The following is a 21,406-nucleotide window of genomic DNA, read 5'->3' on the forward strand; positions in this document are numbered from 1 at the left end:
TGCATTTATCACAGCCCTACACCATCCTGGGTGCCTGACCCTTCCTTCCAGCTATGAAGTCACCCATTACTTGGTCCTTGTTGGACTGAAAACAGCAGAATTATCACATTCCCCTGGGGAATGGAGGGATGCAATCTCCAGACATCATTGTGCCCAAGCCAGACTGGGGGGGGGGGGGGGAGAATAGAAGAGAATGAGAGGAGAGAATAGTAGAAAGAGAGTGAGGGGAGAGTAGAAAGGGAGAAGGGGGAGAGGGGGAGAGAGAGAGAGAGAGAGAGAGAGAAAGAGAGAGAGAGAGAGAGAAGGGGAGAAAGAGTGCATCTTCTGGATGTCCCTTGGGATGGTTTGGCTAGGCATATACAAGCTCTCTGATCCAGACAGGATGATGAGAATAATAACGGCTGAGGTTGCTAGCACGCTTTCAAGTTGGCAGGGTTTTATAGACATTATCTCATTTGAGATTTCCTTCAGCCTGGGGAATTAGGTACTCTCGATGTCACCTCCATTTTGTCTAGGTGAAGAAACCAAGGCTCAGAAAGGTAGTCTTGATTTTAGGGTTAAAAGGACTTCCTCCTCCTTTCCATGGTCCTCCTCTTCCTCCTGTCCCCCAACAAGTGATCTTCCATAGCTCCCATAACAGGGAGTTCCCAGCATCACCGAAGTTCAAAGAGGGAAGGCACCTTAAGTGCCCCCGCTACCACCTATACTTGCTGAGGTATCCCTACCAGAATTCACTGAGAAACAACCCTCTCTTGACCTCTGCTTAAAGCCCTTCAGCCATCCATTAGTTGATTAGCTTTCTGCGGGCAGGGTCTATCTTTGTCTTTGTATCTTCAGGACTTGGTATAAAGTAGGCACTTAATAAATGTTTGTAGACCCACTGCATCTGTCCAGGTGGGGACAGCTGTAACGTTTAGGAAAATTTGGTGAGAATCAAGCCGAGTCAGTCCCTTTGTAGTTTCTACCCACTCTTATGGATTCTGCCTTCTTTGATTTTCTCTTCTCTCCTCCATGCAGAGGCTCTTCAAGGCCTTCAAATGTTTGAAGACTGAGATCTGGTTATGGTTATACCCTTCTTCTGCCTTCTCCAACCCAAATCCTTCTTCTAGTTCCCTCAGCTGATCTCCATGGGATGTGGATTCAAGGCTCTTTCCCATCCTTGCTATCCATTTCTTGAAAGAGTCAACCTTATTAAAGGCTTTCCTAATCTGTGATGCCCAGAACCCAATACTTTGGCTTGGGTTTGTCCAGGGGTCACAGAGATGACCACAGTTTGATTTCTGGACACAGATCTCTTCCACAGCAGCCTGAGATTGTGTAAGCTTTTTTGGTCGCCATATCACACTATTGCTTCTATTTGGGGAAGGGTCCAGATTGGCCCCCTCAGTACCTTTCCACACTGAATGTTCCCTCTTCTCCCATTGATGAGTTCCTCGTGAGGGCTTCTATTTTTGGAATGGACCCAGGTCAGCCATGATTCATTCCTCTCCTGGCTGTGTTTCTTATTCTCTAGACTTCACCATCATGCCCCATGTTGGTTCCTTTCTATGCCTTTCCCCCAATACCTTCCACTTCCATTTTATGTATTATCTTTCCCTATTAGAATATGAGCTCCTCGAGGGTGTTGTTCAGTCATTTCAGCCCAACTGTTCATGACTTTCATAGGAATTTCCTTGACAAAGATATAGGACTAATTGGCCATTTCCTTCTTCAACTCATTTGACAGGCGAGGAAACTGAGGTAAACAGGATGAAGTGGCTTGTCTGGGGTCATACAGCTAATAAGTATCTGAAGGAGAATCTGAACCCAGTTCTTTCTGACTCCAGGTTCAGTACTATATACTTAACTGCCTAGCTAAGTAGGATAATGCTCAGCACAAAGTAAGCTCATAAGAAATATTTGATGCCCCTGTGTCTATTGATCATATTGAATTTGTAGTCTACCAAGGCCCTTAGATCATTTTCTCAAAGACTATCATGTACTTGTTATATTTATGTCTTTCACTCTGATGGAAAACTTCCACGTTTCCCAGAAATGAGATTGTGTCCAATGTATTTAGTTAGACTGAGAGGTGAAGTGACCTACCCAGGGTCACTCAATCAGTGAATTTCAGAAATGGGATTTGAGCCCATCTCTTGTTGGCTCCAAATCAAACATTCTATTCCCTGAGCCATGACATCTCCCACCACTAAAGTCTAAAGACAAGAAGGGTCAGGAGACTTCTATTTTCCTTCTTTTTGCTTTGCTCTAACCCCTTGAAGCCTTTCTTTGCCATTCTTTGGTTTGACTTGAGTTATTTCACTCGTTCCTTATTGTCTAGAAGGGCTGGTGTTGCTATTGGAGGGTACAGCCACTGGGTGACCAGTTCACTGAGGCTGGCAACCTCTAAGAACCTGTGCTAGCATCACTGAGATTTATCTTTGCCTTGAGAAGGAGTCAATGGGTGTGCTAAGGAAGGCATAGAAGAGATTGAGCTTCCCTCTATCTATTCACAGGAAAGCCTGGTGGTGAAGCATTGGTCCTGGAGTCAAGAAGACCTGAGTTCAAATTTGACTTCAGATATCCATAAATTGAATGACTGGGCAAGTCATTAACTTCTCTTAGCCTCAGTTTCTTCATCTGTAAAATAGGAATAATCATGACACCTACCTCCCAGAGCAGTTAGGTAGGATAGACTATCCAAACTGGAATCAGGAAGACTTCTTTTCCTGAGTTCAAATCTAGCCTCAGACACTTACTGGATGCATGACCCTGGGAAAGTCACTTGAATTTATTTGCCTCCATTTTTATTGGTCAAGTGTGCTGGAGAAAGAAATGGCAAACCATTCCAGTATCTTTGCCAAGAAAACCCCAAATGGAGTCATGAAGAATCAGAAATGATTAAAACACAACTCACCTTCCAGAGTTGTTCAGAGGCTAAAAATATAAGACAATATTTATCAAGTGCTTCTCCATCCTTAAGGAAGTATATGAATGTTAGCCATTTTTAATGATTGCTCATCTTGCTTCTGTTCTTCTCCTTGGTTCTGCCTCCTCCATGTGGCCCTCACTGTCCCTTCTCCCTGGCTGGTGCTGATGGCAGCACAACCTAAGAGCCTTTCCAAGGGAGGCCTGTTCAGGCTCCCATCCCCTGCTCTCTTCATTGGAAATCAACTTGGTTGAAATGAACTTTTCTTATTTGATATTTATTCTGGTTTCACTTCACAATTGAGAGATACAGGGGCTTTGGGGAGGCTCATGAAAAGGTCAGTTTTTCTCTGAGCATCTGAGCTGAGGGGGACTAATGGACTTACCTCAATATCTATTCAAGTGAAACAGGGGATGGGAGGGTGAAATGACTCTTGAACAGGAGCTCTCAAATCTGAGTCCATGGATAGATATCAGGGGGTCTAGGATCTTGGGGAAAAAATTGCATCTTAATTTTCATTAATGGCTAACTCAAGTTAGAACTTCTTTCATTTATTCAATTTAGTTCAATAAACTCTGTTCCAGGCCCTATGGGATATAATCAAGAAACAGAAAGACATCACTATCCTCAAGGAGCTTACAATTGAATGAAAGAAAGCAATTCGGAAAAGAAATTGGAAAGGGGGGGGCATAAATGTTCTGAGCAAAAGACCCTTGACTTCAGGGGACTGCCAAAGGTGCATGATACTAAAGAGGTCAAGAACCCTAGGGTCTTGAAGGCAAGGCTGGGCTGAGGACCTGGGCAATACTTGTCAGAGCTATGAAATTCTGTTCATCTTCTTCATTCTCAGCCTACTGAGACCTTGTTCCTGTAGGAAGTGGAGGGACATCTTTCGGGCTTTGTTCCTGACTGATGCTTCAAATAAATCTCATGAGCCAAAGAAGGTGGGAGACAAATGCTACCTTAGAGGAACTAAGTCGACCAGTCTAGTTAGATTATGGGAAAATCAATCAATCAATCAGTCAATTAATTGATAAAACATGGGAAAGGTAGGAAGGTACCAGTTAATGAAGGACTTAAAAGTATATTTGATCCTGGAACTCTTAGGGAACAATTTATTGATTGAGTGGTGATGGTGCTGTGTGTGTGTGTGTGAGAGAGAGAGAGAGAGAGAGATGGCTACATCTGTGCTTTAGTAAGCTCACTTTAATAATGTTTGTTTTTTATTTTTGAAGCTCATGACACCAGGGAGGTGATGCTATGACAAGCATGCAAATTGGATTTGAGTGGAGGGGGCTGTACTTAGTCACCAGCCTCATTTTCTCCTCCAGTGCCATCTGGATCTAGTGACTAGATAGGAATCAGGACAACTGGAGATGGCCCTGGATGGGGGACAGTCAGGGTTAAGTGATTTGCCCAAGGTCATATAATTAGTAAGTGTCTGAGGTCAGATTTGAACTCAGGGCCTTCTGACTTTGAAGCCAGTGCTCTAGTATCAGATGAGTGGAGACCCTAGGGGCCATCATCCCAGGGTATGGGGTCCCCTGACATCTATCCTTCCGCTTCATTTTATGTTCCTCTGCCATCCTGTACTACCATAGGAAAACTTCACCCCTGGGCCACCCCACCAGGGTCCTGCCATCCTCTAGGTCTGTCCAGACCCCGAATGTCCCTTTGCTATTCTTTTGTCCTAAGTGAAAACATTGCTAGTTAGAGCTCTGGTTTACCTCTCCCATGTTGAGTCAAGACCTTCTCTGCCAGCCTCCTCACTCAGCTACCTTATTACCTGGAATTCTGAGAGTAAAGCAAAATCCTTTTGACTCTTAGTAGCCATTCACCCATGCCCCCTCCTTCTTTGCTAATGAAAACCCAAGAGAACTCCCAAAGTGTGATGGCAGTGCTTCCTCAACTATGGACTACAGATGTAGGAGCTGGGGAAATGTGAGACTTCTTCCCCCAAGAAAAAGCTGAGAAGTTCAGAGCTATAAGGAATCTCAGAGGTCACTGAACCTAATTGTTTTACTGAGGAGAAAACAGAGGCCCAGAGAGGGCCATTGTCTTACCTGCGCTCACACAGCAAGTGAACAGCCAAATAGCTGTGGCCTCAAACTGAGGCTCACCTGCTGCCTATAGGACTATAGGACTCTGGAAGGGGAATTGCCAACTTGGAGGAACTGAAACTCTGTTAGCCAGAAGGAACTAGGCAGCCCCCCCCCCCACACACACTTCCTTTTGATTGTTTTTGGGAGTTTTCCATGAAGTGTCAGAACTTAACTAGTCAGATATTTTAAAACCTTGTGTTGTGTGTGTTTTCTTTCTTCTTCTTTGCCATGGTTGATGTGTATGATGGTTTTTAAATAAGATCCCTTTCTCTCCGCTCTGGTTCAAGGCCTAGAAAGTAGGAGATCCCTTGGGGCCCCAATCTTGTTTGGGTCTCCACAGTGATCATAGCAGGGTCTCTAGAGATCTCATCTCTCCAGGCAGAGATTCTGGGAGACCAGGGAGAGGGTCCTTCCTTTCCCTAAGGATGCCTAAAGTGAGAACCCAGACTTCTCAGGTTCCAGACAGATTTGTATCCTGGCAGCAGGGACAGCCTCTGCCTTGGGAAAAAAGATTTTCCCGGAGTTAGGCCTCCAAAAAGGAAGGCAACAATCCCCAGGGTTGGGCCTCATTCTTTTTTTCCTTTCTCAGGCTTTGCTTGTCTTTATTCTCTTCCCTTTAATAATAACAGGGGCGATGTCATTAAGGAAAACAAAACAAAACCTCCTAACAATTGGAATGATCTGAAAGTGGAATGTTCTGCTTTGAGAGGCAGGAGCAATAATAATAGTTAAATTCACATCACTTATGCCTTGCCTAGGACTTTAGCTAACTAGGGCAGCTAAGATACTGCTGTGGATAAAGTGCTGGGCCCAGAGTTAGTAAGATTCATTTTCATGAGTTCAAATTCAAACTTAGATACTTACTAGCTGAGTGATCTGGGCAAGTCACCCAGTTTGCCTCAATTTCCTCATCTGTAAAATGGAGAAAGAAATAGCAAACACACCACAACACTCCAAATTGGATCATGAAGAGTTGGACAAGACTGAACCTAGAATGTTTATTTTTATTTCCTTGTATGATCTGTATAACAAACCTGTGAGCTTGGTGCTACTATTTATTCGCATTTTATAGATAAGAAAACTGAGGCCAGGAAAGGTCAAATAGTTTGCCTTTTTCTCCTAACCCCCTCATTCTGCTCTCTCTTTTTTTTAATCATCATATATTCTGGAGGTAAGGCAGAATTATTTTGACTTTTGAGCAACTATTCAGCCATACTTCTCTACTAACAAAAAGCCAACAAAAGGGCTTTCCCAACCATAAATTGTGATATGGTAACTGAGAAAATAGTGTCTCCCACTCGTATAAACTGTGAATGTCAGAGATGGAAGGCATCTTAAACTGAGTCCAATCCTTTGACTTGCCCAAGATCAGGTGGCTTGTATGAGTCTGGTGTGGGAATCAAACTCCCGTCTTCTTGATTCATCAACTCCACAGGCAACTGTCTTAAGACCTTGACCCCTGAACCGGAGAGGTCTTAAATAGAAACCTGAGTACTGGGGATGTCTCCTGGATTGAATTTTGTCAAAGGGGATTGGTCAGATTGTTGGAGTCAACAGCCCTTGGACTTTATTCCTACTCTGAGGACTAGCTCATTGCTTTCTGACCTGGAAAGGACCTTAAAAGATCAACCAATTTAACCCCTTAACATTCTTGACCAGAAAATTTGATTTTTCCAAGATTTCCCTGCCAAGAAGTAGCCCGGCCAGTATTTCAACCCAGGTTTTTTGACTCAACATTCAATGCTCTTGCCCCCAGTCAAAGTTTCCCCTTTGATAATAATAGCAATAATCATAGGTCCTATTCCTTAAAAAAAAAAAAAAAAACACTTGAAAAAGTGCTTTCCCCTAGGACTCCTCAGAGGTAATGAGTTCCAAGGATATCACCCCCATTTTACTGATGAGGTTTCCTCATGAAGCTCCAGAGAGGATTGTGGACTTGGAAAGGACTTAAAGAATCATCAAGGCAACCCCCCCCCCCTTAGTTTTCAGAGGAGGAAACTGAGACCCAGGAGGAAGAATTGATCTGCCCAAGGTTGCAAGTAGCAGAGTCTGGATTTAAAGCCGTATCCTTTGCCCTCAGATCCATTACTCTTTTTGCTGTTCGATGCTCTGTGGAGATAGCAATCATCAGAACCAGGTTTTCCTGAGTTTTGTCTCCTGGTCCCTTGGTTTCATTCTACTAGTATTCATCTCCACAGCTGCTCCATCGTGAAGAGAGGAGGCACTTGAAGAGTCCAGAGCAGAGGGGCCCTTTGTGCTCAGCAAGGACAAAAGTGTCTTTGGCTTAGAGCCAGAATCAAGGCTCTTTCTCTCAAGGGGGCTTCTCCAAGGCAATGGCCAGGATGGGCACAACCACATCAGAAATGGATATTATTCTCACTGACCTCAAATTCCACATGAGCTAAAAAGGATCGCTAATAACCCACTGGCTGCCTCTCAGAACACAGTGGCTCTGTCTCTGGCCTTGAAGCGGGCGGTGCTCCCTTGACCTTTCTCTCCCCCTTACCCCATCCCTCCTGGGCTTCTGCAAATGTCTGTTTGACTCTTTCATCCCATTAGAACTGGGGCCATCCAGATGGCTTGTGACCTTGGGAAAAGGGGGCCCGGGGAAGGCCTCGAGCAAGGACCTTTGAAGATGGGAGTCAGGCTTGATAGAGGGGGGTCAGGACTCGGGGATGAGTCTGTTGTCCAAAGCTCTTGTGCTGGAGGAGTGATGATCCACCAACCAAAAGTCTTTAATTCTGTTCTCCCCCCCACCCAATAAAGCTCATATTATCACTCTACAAATTTACAGGAACATTTTCCTTATGTCCTGAGTTTAAATAGTAGGGATTATCATCTATATCTTGGGAGATAAAATAACTTATCCAGGATCAACAGGATAGGCTAGGGACTGGACCTGTGATTGGGCCTAGTCACTGATACAGGAAAATTAAAATTCCCAGTCCTTCCTATGTAGATTGATTCCTTATTTGCCAGATAAAATCTTTGAGAGCTCCTCGAGTCCTCTAAGACTCAAGGAAGTAAGCAAGTCCCAAATGACTTGCTCAGGGTCTCACAGCCAGTATGCATCAGAGGTGGTACTTGAACCCAGCTCCTCGTTTTGAGGACAGCTCTTTATCCACTACTTATAGTGCACAGGTCACAAATTTTGTTGTTGTTATTCAGTCATTTTTCTGTGTATCTGACTTTTGTGACCCCATTTGGGGTTTTCTTGACCAAGATATTAGAGCAGTTTGCCATTGCCTCTTCCAGCTAATTTTATAGAAGAGGAAACTGAGACAAAAAAAGGTTAAGTATTTTGCCCAGGATCACACAGCCAATAAGTGTCTAAGGGCAGATTTGAAATCTTGTTGTAACAGCTATTGAGCTCCCTAGCTGCCACAGGTAGCAAATAGAATAAGAAATATTATTCTGGAACAATTGCTTCTCGAGGAACAATTCCCCCCTTCCCCCATAGGACACCTTCCCTTTAAAAACAAAGAAGTCAAGTTTAGGCACATTGATCTAGTGGTAGAAGGTTTTTCTTGGATTCTCAAGCTTCTCATTTTACAGAGGGGGAAACTGAGGTCCACATGGATGAAGTGTCTTGCCCAGAGTCACATAAGTAGTGGGACAGATGGGATTTCCTAGAATCATGGGAACAAAGCTCTGACACCAACTAATTCAAACACCTCACTTTACAGGTCTGTAAACAGAGGTCCAGGGAAGTGGAGTGATGTGTCCCAGGTCACAAAGCCAGTAAATATTAGAGGTGGGATTTGAATCCATGCCTTTTGATTCAAAACCAAGTTCTCATTTTGCTATGATGTGCAAGTTAAAACTATCAGCCCACTTAAGTTTCCATTCTCAGAGTTTCCATTCAGGAAAAGAAAGGGGCAAAGGGTGAGTTCCCTTCCTTCTCCCAAATTGTTTTTGGCCTTTCTTGCTTTTTCTTGTGTTTATATGATTGAGGTCATTGTGTGTATGGTTCTCCTGGCTCTACTTTCTTCACACTGCATCCCTTACAAGTCTTCCCATGAGTCTATTAACTCTTCCAGGCTGGTCAATGTTCCTTTTGGCCCAGGAATATTCCATTCTGGTCATGCATTTCATAGTAAATGTTTTTAAAAAAAAACTTTTTTTTTTTGAATAATCTGTTTGACACACCAAACTAGGCAAACAGATTCAAACTTTCTGATAGGACTTGTTGTGGGATGAAGGGATGGTAGGTGAGGCAGAACTGAGGCTCATCTCTGATTGAGAAGGGTTGAGTGCATAGACCTGTAGTTTCCAGATGTATACTATCAACCCTTCACAATCAGGTAAGGCTCAACTCGGCTTCACCTGCTTCCCCCTCAACTCACCGTGCTTCCCTATTGTTACTCTTCTGAAGAGCATGGACAGTGACTCTGTATCAAGACTGGGGCCCGAGGAGTGATCCTCAAGCCACAACCATGATTCTTTTTGGCCATGGAGAACCCCAAAGGCGAATGAAAGTGAATTTTCTTTTTGAGAATACATTGAGTTCATTTGTGAAATGAAAGTTGAACTATAATTTATAAGTTTCTTTACCAGTCTTTCCATTGTAGTATTTTGTGAAAAAGCACAGCTATAACTAAGGTAGGGTCATTGGAACTTTGCCTGGGCACTGAAATTTAGAGGTTGCTGATGGTATCCCTTCAGCAGACTAGGCAAAACTGGATTTAACACCTCATTAACCAGAATAATTAATTAAAGTGAGAAGTTATCAGATGACTTCCTTCTCTTAGAAGTTGCATCTCATCAGCCTTTTAAAGTCTTAGGATCTAGGCAGTCAGGTTCTTTAAAATTTCAGAACTCCTTTTATATCCTTAAATATTATTTGGTTTTTTTTTTTTTTGCAATGCAATGCCCAGGATCACACAGATAATTATGAAGTGTTTGAGGCTGGATTTGAACTCAGGTCCTCCTGAGTGCCCTATCTACTGGGCCATATAGTTGCCTCCTACCATTGAATAGTATTAAGGAATCCTCTTCCAAGGAACTTTTGTTTATGTGAGTTATATCTATCAACATTTTTTGAATTATAAAGATTTTATTTATTTTGAGTTTAACAATTTTTCCCCTAATCTTGCTTTCCCCCACTCCCACCCCCCTACAGAAGGCAATTTGCCAGTCTTTACATTGTTTCCATGGTATACATTGATCCAAATTGAATGTGATGTGAGAGAAATTGTACATTTCAGGAAGAAACATAAAGTATAAGAGATAGCAAGATCAGGCAATAAGATATCAGTTTTTTCCTAAATTGAAAGTAATAGTCCTTGGTCTTTGCACAAACTCCACAGTTCTTTCTCTAGATACAGATGGTATTCTCCATTGCAGAAACCCCAAAATTGTCCCTGAATATAGCTATCAACATTATTAGGCATTAAAATATCTTGGTATTATTATGAAAACAGTTTTGAATGTATAGACCTAGGGTACCTTAGTCCATCCTGGATGGAGTTCCAGACTTAAAGTCAGAAAGGTCTGGGTTTAAGTCCTGCCTTAGACATTGCCGAGTTGTGGGATTCTGGGGAAGTCACTTAACCTTTTTTAGTCTGAGTTTCCTTACTTGAAAAATGGATACAATAGCAGGATCTTTCTCTTGGGGTAATTGTGAGGATTTAAGGATATGTGAAGTGTTTTGCCAACCTCAAAGCACCATCTAAATGCTGTTATTATCAACATCATCACCACCATCACCCCTTCTTACATGTTCTGGAGATTAACATTGTTTTTGCCCTTGATTAAGGCACTTTCCTGGAATCTCCTTGCCCTCAATTAAATTTGTCTTAAAGAACTGAGTCAAGGCTTAACTATTTGTCATGGTTCAATTTTGTGCTGCTTACCCTAAGCGTAGAAATTGTTAGTTGAGACTCCAGTGAGGATGAGTTCTGACCTCTTTCTATCAGTAGGAGACAGGTATGTGAGCCTTATAACTTCTTACCCATCTTCATAGACAAGGTTGATCATCTTCCCATTGCCTTCTTTCTTCCTGTGAAAGATGGAAATGTCTCTGCTTTGTACTTTAATGAGAGCTGATTAGATTTATGGCTCTAAGTTTGATGGTCTTTCTGAAAACTGAACTCCAAGTCATCGCTGGCCTTGGACCCAGATGTTAAACTGCGGGGCTCTGGATCTTGGACTGGATGGGAAAGAATGTTGGAGGGTGACTTTGGAGATCTGGGGTGCTATTATTTAATGAATGAATGATGAATTAGATGGCATTTTACATAGGAGATAAAGCACTAGTCTTGGAGTCAGGGAGGACTTTGGTTCAAATTAAGCCTTTGATATTTGCTAGCTTTGTGATCCTGAATAAATGAGTTAACATTTCCAGGTCTCATTTTCCTTGTCTGTTAAGATGAAGGGGTTGGATGAGACAACTTCTTAAGATCCCTTCCAAATCCAAATCTGTGATACTTTGATCCAAAGGCAGAGCAAATCTGAGCTTCAGTTTCCTTGCCTGTAAATTGGAATTCACTAACAGCACCAAATTCCCGGGGTTTTTGAGAGGGCCAAAAGAAATCATTTATGTAACATACTTTGCAAGATTTAAAGAATTACATAAATAAGAGTCATTATTATTATTACGATTTCCTTGTTTTCGTCTTACTTTCTGGTTATTGTTTTTGTTGTCATTATTGGTTTGCTGTGAAAAGAATGGAGCTGCAAGAGAGCCAGCCGGGGGTGTTTCCTCCTGCGACGGTGATAGAAGGACCATTTGCCTATTTCTTTTCATCAGTCAGTTGAAGATAGTGAGCCTGATCATTTTGAGCAGCCCCGCTAGGGAGCTAAAACAAAAACACTCCTTTTAAAGACAAAAAACCCCAGGCTGTTGCTATGTAATCTCATTTAAATAATAGGAATTTTTTATTTTGTTTCCAAGTAGCCCAATGTGCTCACAATGGTCTATTCAAACCTGTTTAGGGAGGGAGGAGGGAGAGAGAGAAAGAGTGAGAGAAAGAGAGAGGGAGAGAGACAGACAGACAGAGAGGAGACACAGGAGGAAAGAGAGAGAGGAGAGAAGGAAGGAGAGAGAGAGAAGAAGAGAAGGAAGGAGAGAAAGAAAGGAGAGGAGAGACAGAAAAGAGAGGAGAGGAGAGAGAGAAAGGAGAGGAGAGAGGGACAGAGAGGAGAGATGAAGAGAAAGGCAGGAGACAGAGACAGAGATGAGAAAAAGATGAGAAAGAGAAGAAAGGAGGAGAGAGAGGAGAGTGAGAGTGGGAGAGAGGAGATTCTTTAAGAAAATTCTCTGCTGAATAAAATCTTTTCCCCCTCAAAAAATCATGTCTGTGCATGTGCACATCCAAGAAAGCCTGCCCATGTATTCACCCCCAGGACAGAATTAGACTGTAACAACAAGCTAGATGGCAGAGAGGAAAAAGGAAGTCAGGGGGCTTGGGTAGCATTTTAATTTGTGGAAAAAGGAAGTGGGGTAGCTGATCTCAGTACTTTCAGGCAATGTGGCCTGCTTTTCTGAGGAGTTCCTGAAAAGAGGTGAAACTTGGTACAACCTCTCTTGCCTTCTAGAAGGGATTTTAGATTCCCTTGAAACCAGAGGCCTTCATTTCCTGGTGAAGTCCAGAGTGACCAAGTATTAGGATTTGAACTCATCACATAAGATCCAAGTTCATAGTGACAGAACTAGAAGGAATCTTTAGAAGTCATCAAGGCTAATTCCTTCCTTTTTCAGATAAGGAGACTAAGGCTCAGAATACTTAAATGACTTATTCAGGGTGACATTTCTAAACAGTCTCTGAGGCAATATTCGATCCTTTGTCCCCCAGATTGGGAATTTTTTCCCATGCTGTTACCTTACAGCTGAAGCTAAAAAGGATCTTAGTCATTGTATCCATCAATCTGACAACTGGCAAGACCTGAGGCTAAACACAACAGTGGACTGGGGCAGGGTGTCCCATGATCTCCATTCTTCTCTGACTGGAATGTGGGTAGAATGGGGAGGACTTTAGAGTGAGGTCAGAGGAGGGAAAAGAAGTTGAGAGTCCTGGGCAAGAGGAAGCTGCCAGCCCTGGAGCTCTTTAGTTTGGAGAAGTAAAGAATGAGGGCTGATGTCTGCAGTCATTAGAAAGATGAAAGGTTGGATGGAGGAAGCCAACTAACCTCTTGCCATCTCCTTTAAGGAAATGGGTGAGAACTGCAATGGGAGGAAATGAAATGTTATGCATGAAAGGGTTTCCTGGCTAGAAGGACCCATGGATAATGCTTAGGGGAATCTCTTCCCATGGACATGCATAAGAGGAGAATAGTTACCACCTAAACTAGAATGACTTGCCCAGAGGCAGAGGGATGACCTAGTTGGACTTCTGGGGACTTTTCTTGCTTTGATTTTATAAAAGCACATAAAAGTTGCCAAACATGTGATTAGTTTTTTTTGCGCCAAAGGTCTCAAGTCTGATATCCTCTCTCTCTCTTCCAGGTTCAATAAAAGGATTCCTTATCCGCTAATCCACTCCAGCTGGAAGTCTTCTCTATTTCCTCTGGGCTCTCAGCACCTTGATCCTTTGTACTGTATTTAATCTGTACATTCCTCAACTTCATTCCTCTCCCCATCCCCTTAAATCTGTAAATTCCTTGAGGCAGCCAAGAGACACAGTGGATAGGGTACTAGGTCTGTAATCAGGAAGACTAGTTTGGGTGACTCTGGACAAGTTGCTTAACCTCTGCCTGCCTTAGTTTCCTCATCTGGAAAAGGAGCTGGAGAAGGAAATGCAAACCACTCCAAGGGTCTTTGCTCCAAAATCCCAAAGAGCCATACGTATGTGACTCAGATGACTGGAACAATAGCCAAAGTTTTCTTCTATTTCTAAATCTGTGATCTGGGATTGCTAAAACCCCTTCTAACTCTAAATCCATGTTCCTACAGCCAATCAATCAATAAATATTTATTAAGTGAAAAAGCCAATCCTTGTCCTTAAGGAGCTTGCAAGCTAATAGAAAAGTTGGAAACAAATATGTACAAAGCAAGCTAAATACAGGATAAACAGGAAATAAATTAACTGAAGGGAGGCATTGGAATTAAGAAGGATTGGGGAAGACATCCTGGAATAGAAGGTGGGATTTTAATTAGGACTTAAAAGGAAACTAGGGTGAGCTGTAAATCAGAGTAGAAGGAAAAGTGTTTCAGGCCTGGGGGACCAGTGCTGCTTTTGGGGAGTAAGTTGTGAGAAGACTGGACAGGTAAGAGTAAGCTTTGAATCATGAGGAAGCAATTTGTATTTGATCTTAGAGGCAATAAGGAGCCTTTGGCTTTATTGAATAGGGAGGGATAGGATTGCACCTATTCTCTAGGAAAATCACTTTTATGACTGAATGGAGGATGGATTGGCCTGGGGAGACATGAGGCTGGCAGACTCTCCTACCAGCTATTGCTGTAGTCCTTATCTGAAGGAATAGGGTCTATACCAAGGGAGGAGTATTAGATGAGAGAAGGGGACCCCTTGGTTAGATAATGTATGTATTTATTGGTGAGATGATGTATGTATTGGTGAGATGATGTATATATTGGTGAGATGATGTATGTATTGGTGAGACGATGTTTGTATTGGTGAGATGATGTATGTATTGGTGAGATGATGTATGGGTGTGTTGCTGAGACAATGAATGGATGTGTTGGTGAGATGGGGCAGAGGTGAAATTGCCAGGTCTTGGCACCAGCATGGGCATGGTGGGTGAGAGAGAGTGGGGAGTCCAGAATGACTCTTAGATTGCCAGTCTGAGGGACCACTTTCTGAGCATGTTGCAGAGATGATACTCATTCATCTTTGGCCTCATTTGCTGAGCTCCAAGACCCTTTCTAACAAAAAGCTTCTGGGATTATCCAGGTCCCCAGACTGACCAATGCAGCTCCCAGCATTCTTGTCTTTGACTTCACTTCCTTCCCCTGTTACTTTAAACCAAGTCCTCATCTAAGATTTAGGATCAGGGGCCACTTGTTAACCTTATTTTAGAAATCCCTTGTTCTAGTTTTTCATGGCCGTTGAGGCCTCATGAAACTTCTGATGCCTCATGGAAAAACTTTTTTTTTTTCTCAGAGAGGCTTCATTTTGCTCTCTTACTCACATCTGTATTTCTCCTCTCTTATTTTTGTTAACAGATTCATTTGAACAGAAATAGCACTTTCTTCCACCCGAGGGAATTCACTGGTTTCTAATGCTTATGTTCCAGCCAGAGATAAAATCCTCTGATTATGACTTCACAGCTGCCTGCCTTAGGAATGAGGATGATGTCACAAACAGAGGAGCCCAGCTTCTTTAGGGGTGAGAGATAGTTAAGAGCAGGTAAAGGTCTCATAAAACCAATTTCAGATGCTGATGGAGAGAGCACTGAACATCAGAGAATGAAAATCCAGACCTTAGAATAGAGAACATAAACTGGTAGATCTGTCAGAGACCTTAGAATATAGCACATTGAAGAACTAGAAGTAACCTTAGAATAGAGATCTTAGAAGACAGAATGTCAGAGCTGGGAGCAACCTTAGAACACAGAATGTCAGAACTGGGAGGGATCTTAGAATAGGGAATGTCAGAGTTCAATTGAAGGAATCCTAGGATAATAGAACATAGAATATCTGAATTGGAAAAGAGCTTAGAACATAGAATGTCAGATTTGTAAGGAACTTAGAGCAGAATATCACATCTGGGAGGGACTTTAGAACAGAATGTCAGAATTGAAGGGACTTTAAGAATATAGAAAATAGAAGTTCTGAGCTGGAAGAAAGCTTGGAACATTAACTGTCAGACCTGGAACAAACTCAGAACATAGAATATCAGAGCTAGAAGGAAGCTTAAGCAATCAATAAGGGCTTTTTCTTCTACTCTATGCCAGTCACTGTATCAGACTCTGGGAATATAAAAACAAGCCAGAGTCTTTCCAGAAGCTTACATTCCATAAGAGGAACAATACAATTCATATAATTAGCTGCAATTTATGCTAAGTAAATATAAACTAATTTTAATGGGCAGAGGGGAAACTAGGCATTAGCAAACGGGAATAAATAAAGGTCTCTTTTGAGAGGAAACATTTCTGCTAACCTTATAAGGAAGAAAAGAATTCTAAAGGTGGAGAGAAGGAAGTAGGGGATTCCAGACTCTGAGGCTTCAGCCTGGACAGAGGCACAAAGATAAACTTAGACCACAGAATATAGAACATTAGCTCATAAAGGGACCTTAAAACCCCTCTAGTCCAAATCCTTCATTTTACAAATGAGAAAAACTCTCCAAGATGTAAAATAATAAATGGGCAGAAAAATTGGGAAATAGGTCATATTAATTCTGAACTATGTTTCCTAATGCACAGAAAAATCAGTTTGGTTTTTGGTAGTGGAAAGAACCCTGAATTTGGAGCAAAAAGCCAAGAACAATTAAGTTCCTTTCCATCAGCTGGTCTCAGTTTCCTTCTATGTGAAATGATAAGATTGGATCAGATCTGCCTTTTTTTTTCTTTTTAGCCTTTGGCAATCTGATTAAACTATGGGGCCTTTCTTAGAACCAAGTTTTGAAGTGCAAAAATAAAATATACAAAATTACAGAGGAAAGCAATTATATTGGAACACAGTTATCAAAATATTAAAAAAAATTTTTTTGAATCTCAGATGAAGAATCCCTGCTCGATGATCTCTAACATCCCTTTGAGTTCTAAATTTTTTGAAGAGGACCTGGTTTAGGTTCTACCTCTGATACTATTTATGGCACCTTAGGGCAATCACTTGCTTAATCTCCCTCAGTCTCAGCTTCCTTGTCAATAAATGGGGGGGGGGGGGTGGACACAGGCTCCAAGGTGCCTTCTAGGCCCAGTGCTATGAAATTATGACCCTCCCTGTTGCTTTGGGGGTGGTCCTTTTTTTGGTTCCCACCCTCTATTCTCCTGGTGCAAAACTTCCCTATTAGTAATTAGGAAAAGCATTCAAAACCTTTCTAGGACCCCTGGATATACTGGCAGATTGTCTTCTCAGTAGAAATCAGAAAGATTCCTATAGAGGAATAGAATTGAGAAAGGCTTGACTAAATCCAGGCTTGGGCAGGAGATGGTGTAGTCACTGGGTCAAAGGACCCTGACTGAGCCCCCAGGCTCATTTCACTAAAAATAATCTGAATCAGGACAGCCTTCAGATACTGAAGGATCTTTTTTTTTTCTTTTTTTTAGCTTGCTTTTTAAGGGTGAGAAGAGAGATCGAAGGGATTTTTCTGGTATGTCTTAGGGAGACAATGAGACTTCTTGGCTTTCATTTGCTATAAAAATACCCTGTGAGTTTTTTCTTGAGTGCTTATAAAGAAAATGAACAGTAAGACAAGCCAGGTCTCGGGGGCCACCCCTGGAAACACCTTGAAATGCAAGTTTTTCTCTGCAGTTTTGCTGGCTTATTATCTATCTCTTTGGAAAAGGGCAATTTTCAAAGATGTCAAGGCCCCAATCTCAGCTGAATTATTGAGGAGCTTGTTCCTCATGGCACTGGGAAGCATCTCAAGAAGGGCGCACACTGCTTCCCACCCCCACTCCCCATCTCTCCTCCGTATCCCCCCCCCCAATTTCCCATCTCCCAGCTCTCCCTGCTGCCTTTGCTTGCCCTCCTGGCTGAGATTCCCAACTTGTACAAAGCTGGGATCTGTCTAGACTGTTTATTGCTTTGTAAGGAAGAAGGAACAGACCTGGTCTCTTTAAGATGAGTGAAGTTACAGTAACTTTCTGCCTATTCTGGCTAATCCTACAATAGCAGGAAGAGAATCCAATTTCTTTGTGGTGTTTAATATCAGTCAAATCAACCCCTAGCTTGGAGGGTGGTCAGTTGTCCCCCCTGCTCGGACCTGGGTACCCAACTAAAGTGGACACACCCAGTCACTAGAAAGTCTAGGGCTATGTTTCTAGTGTTATGGGGGGAAAAGATCAATGTGATTGAGAAGAGACAGGGAAAGTCCTTGAACCCTAGATGGAACTTGAGAGATGAAGGTTCAGATCTGGACTCTATCCTGGGCAAATCATGACTTCTCAGAGGTTTAGTTTCCTGAACCATAAATAGAGGGGTCAGATTAGCTCAGGGACACTGAACCTATTTGGAGTCATGGACCTTTGGAAGTCCAGTGAAGACTATTTTAAATTCGTTTCAAAGTAAACCAATGATATTGACATAGTTATTAACATTTATTTCTAAAAATTCATAGATCCCAGGATTTAAAGTTCTGGACTCATGATGATTTTTTTTTTTTACTTTTTTCAAGGCAATGGGGTTAAGTGACTTGCCCAAGTTCACACAGCTAGGTAATTATTAAGTGTCTGAGGTCAGGTTTGAACTCAGGTCTGACTCCAAGGCTGGTGCCTTGCTGTTGTACCACCTAGCCACTGACTCATGAGGAACTTTAAGGTTCCTTCTAGCTGTAGGGATACATTGGAATAGTGCTTTTCCTTTTTTTTTTCTGACATAACTAACACCATTTTACAATAAGCTTCCATTTCAATAATAATGGAAACTCACATTTATCCTTATGTTTTGCTTCCCTTTCCCCAAAGTATTAACCAAAAGACAAACTTTAGTGCTCACCTTGATTCATCCCCTTTACAGCCAGGTCTATTTTGGACTAGCATGAAGGTTTTCTGAATATCAAGTCTTCTATCACTACATGCCAAATGATGCTTCTCTATGCCTTGACTTGTAACTATGAATGAAATGAAGCCTTTTGCTAAGTTGTATTTTAAATTGTAAGTGGTGGCATTACTGTCTCACAGCACTGACACTCTAAGTTGGAAGACTTCTTATAGTGCTAACATTCTATTTTATAAATATATATATATATATATATATATATATATATATATATATATATATATATATATATCCTGAGATCTTTTCCAACTTTGAAATTCTGTAGTCTAGATCCTTCCACAGTAACATTCCAACTCAGACATTCTGTGTTGTGTGCTATAAAGCATCTTCTATCTGTGGACATTCTGCATCAGGTCTGACTCTCTTTTTTTCTGATATTCTGATTTCCAAGTTCTCTTCTAGGTCTAGTTTCCTGTGTCCTAAAATTCCATCTGCTTCCAAATCTATGTTCTAAGTAACTTCCCAGCTCTGACATTTTGTGATTATAAGATTCCTGCCAGCTCTGACATTTTGTGCTCTAATTTCCCTCCCAGCTCTAATAGTCTAGGTTCTAAGGTCCCTTCTAGTTCTAACATTCTAGTTCAAAGACCCATTCCAGTTCTGACATTCTATGTTTCCAAATTCTCTGCCAGCTCTGACTTTCTAAGTTCTAAGACCCCTTCCAGCTCTGGTATTCCTTGTTCTATGTTTCCTCCCATCCTACGTCCTAAGAGTCCTTCCAGCTCTGACGTTAGGTGTTCAAAGATCCTCTCCAGCTCTGACCTTAAATGATCTATAGTCCCTCCCAGTCTGATTATCCTAGATTCTCAGATCTCTTCCAGCTCTGACATTTAATGTTCTAAGGTCCCTTTCAGTTTTGAAAGTCTTTCCTTCTCCAGGAATACCAGGGTTTAGTTCCCTGTTGTACCTCTAGCATGTGTAGGGAAGAAATAACTTTGTCAGCTTCTCAAACCTTCAAGTCACAACACAATATGCTCCCAGAAAAGAAGTGAGGAGAACACACAACTTCAATTTCCAGGCTTTTAGATTAAGAAAAGATGTCCTCTCATTTCTATGAATGGCAGTAGCCTGATTTTTTTTTTCTCACTGAAAATAAAATGATTTTGGGGAAGGAATATTCCAAATGACTCGAGAGAAATTTTCTCTTTGGAGTGTTACCTTTCACCTTTTTTTTTTTTGCTAGGCAATGGGGTTAAGTGGCTTGCCCAAGGCCACACAGCTAGGTAATTATTAAGTGTCTGAGACCAGATTTGAACCCAGGTACTCCTGACTCCAGGGCCGGTGCTTTATCCACTTCACCACCTAGCTGCCCCTATCTTTCACTTTCTGAGCATTACCATCCACCTCTACAGTAGAGCTTCAAGTTACACTAGAGAATTTGGTTTTTCCACTACAGCTTTTGTTCCCAATGTGGGATAATGGAAAAGCTATTGATCTGGATGGAAGCTGAGCAGCATTTACTATTTCCTAGGTGCTGTCCTCAGGGTTAGGGCTACAACCTAAGGCAAAAATAGCCTCTGTTCTTACTTTTATTTGATCTTTAGCTAATTTTTTTTAATTGATGATCCAAATTCTTTTCCACTTACCTTCCTCTCCCTATAGGAAGAAAAGCAAGAAAAGCAAAATTCTGTTACAAACATATATAGTCAAGCAAAACAAATTCCCACATTGACTGTTCCATGTATACATATAGTATTCACATGTAAATGTGTTCATTCATATATATATATATATATATAATTTATATATGTGAAGTTCATCTATTTGAAGCTCACATATGCATACATATAAATGTAAATGTAGATGTAAATGCATATCTATATAAATAAATATACATATGTTTCCAACTGTATAAAGTCATCAACTCTCTCTCAGGAGGTGGAATAACCTGTTTCATCATGAGTCTTCTGAGAATGTGATCAGGCATTATGTTTACTAGAGTTCCACAGACATTCAAAGTTCATTGTCTTTATAATATTTATAATATTGTTGTTATTGTGTAAATTTTCTCCTGGTTCTTCTCACTTCAGTCTGCATCAGTTCATACAAGTCTTCCCAGATTTCTCTGAAACCTTCCCCTTCATCCTTTCTTATGGCACAGTAGCTTGCTACCACATTCATAAACAACCATTTGTTTCATGGATGAGTATTGTTTTTGTATCCAGTTCTTTGCCCTTGAAAATGAGAACTGTTATCACTATTTTTGTACAAATGGGCCATTTTCCTCTTTTTTAAAAAAAAATCTTGAGGTTATAGATGGAAATTTATATATAATGTATATACATCATATATATGAAAAATATAATTATAGATGGAAGATATCTTAGTAGTTCAGGGGGAGAAATCTCTTATCCTATGTAGGATAAGAGTTTCCCAGCTATTGCAGCTACTTTGGGCAGTTTAGTGGCTAGGAGATAGAGTGCTGGGTCTGGAGTGAGGAAGACCTGAGTTCAAATGTGGCCTCAGACTCTTAACTAGCTGTGCGTCCTTGAACAAGTCACTTAATCTTGAGCTTAGTTTCCTCATCTATAAAATGAGCAGGAGAAGGAAATAGCAAACTACTCCAGTTTCTTTGCCAACCCAGGAGGGTGAGCACTAAGAGGGTGTCAGACACAACTATTGGACAACATCAGTAAGAATCTCTGTTCTGCACCAGCACCTCTGGGGGGAGAAGGAAGGACTTCCTACAGAAAGTAGAAAGCAAAACAAAGGGTAACCAAAAGGTATGTTAAGGTAGATGACAAAGAAGTGTAGGATAAAAGTAGGAATGAG

General features: G+C 41.5%; 1 long non-coding RNA gene across 3 annotated transcripts in view; it reads left to right on the forward strand.

Moving 5' to 3' along the window:
- Nucleotides 1-21,406, forward strand: part of LOC141518479 (uncharacterized) — a 202,781-nt gene that overhangs the window by 13,205 nt on the left and 168,170 nt on the right. The window contains exon 1 of one of the 3 annotated variants that reach the window (XR_012477204.1): nt 287-8,764. The exons of the other annotated variants lie outside the window; for them this stretch is intronic. This is a non-coding gene — a long non-coding RNA (uncharacterized LOC141518479). Of the gene's footprint in view, nt 1-286; nt 8,765-21,406 lie in introns of those variants that run through there. 3 annotated transcript variants of the gene reach the window in all.

This window comes from Macrotis lagotis, chromosome 3, assembly GCF_037893015.1.
Source record: "Macrotis lagotis isolate mMagLag1 chromosome 3, bilby.v1.9.chrom.fasta, whole genome shotgun sequence".
NCBI classification, from domain to species: domain Eukaryota; kingdom Metazoa; phylum Chordata; class Mammalia; order Peramelemorphia; family Peramelidae; genus Macrotis; species Macrotis lagotis.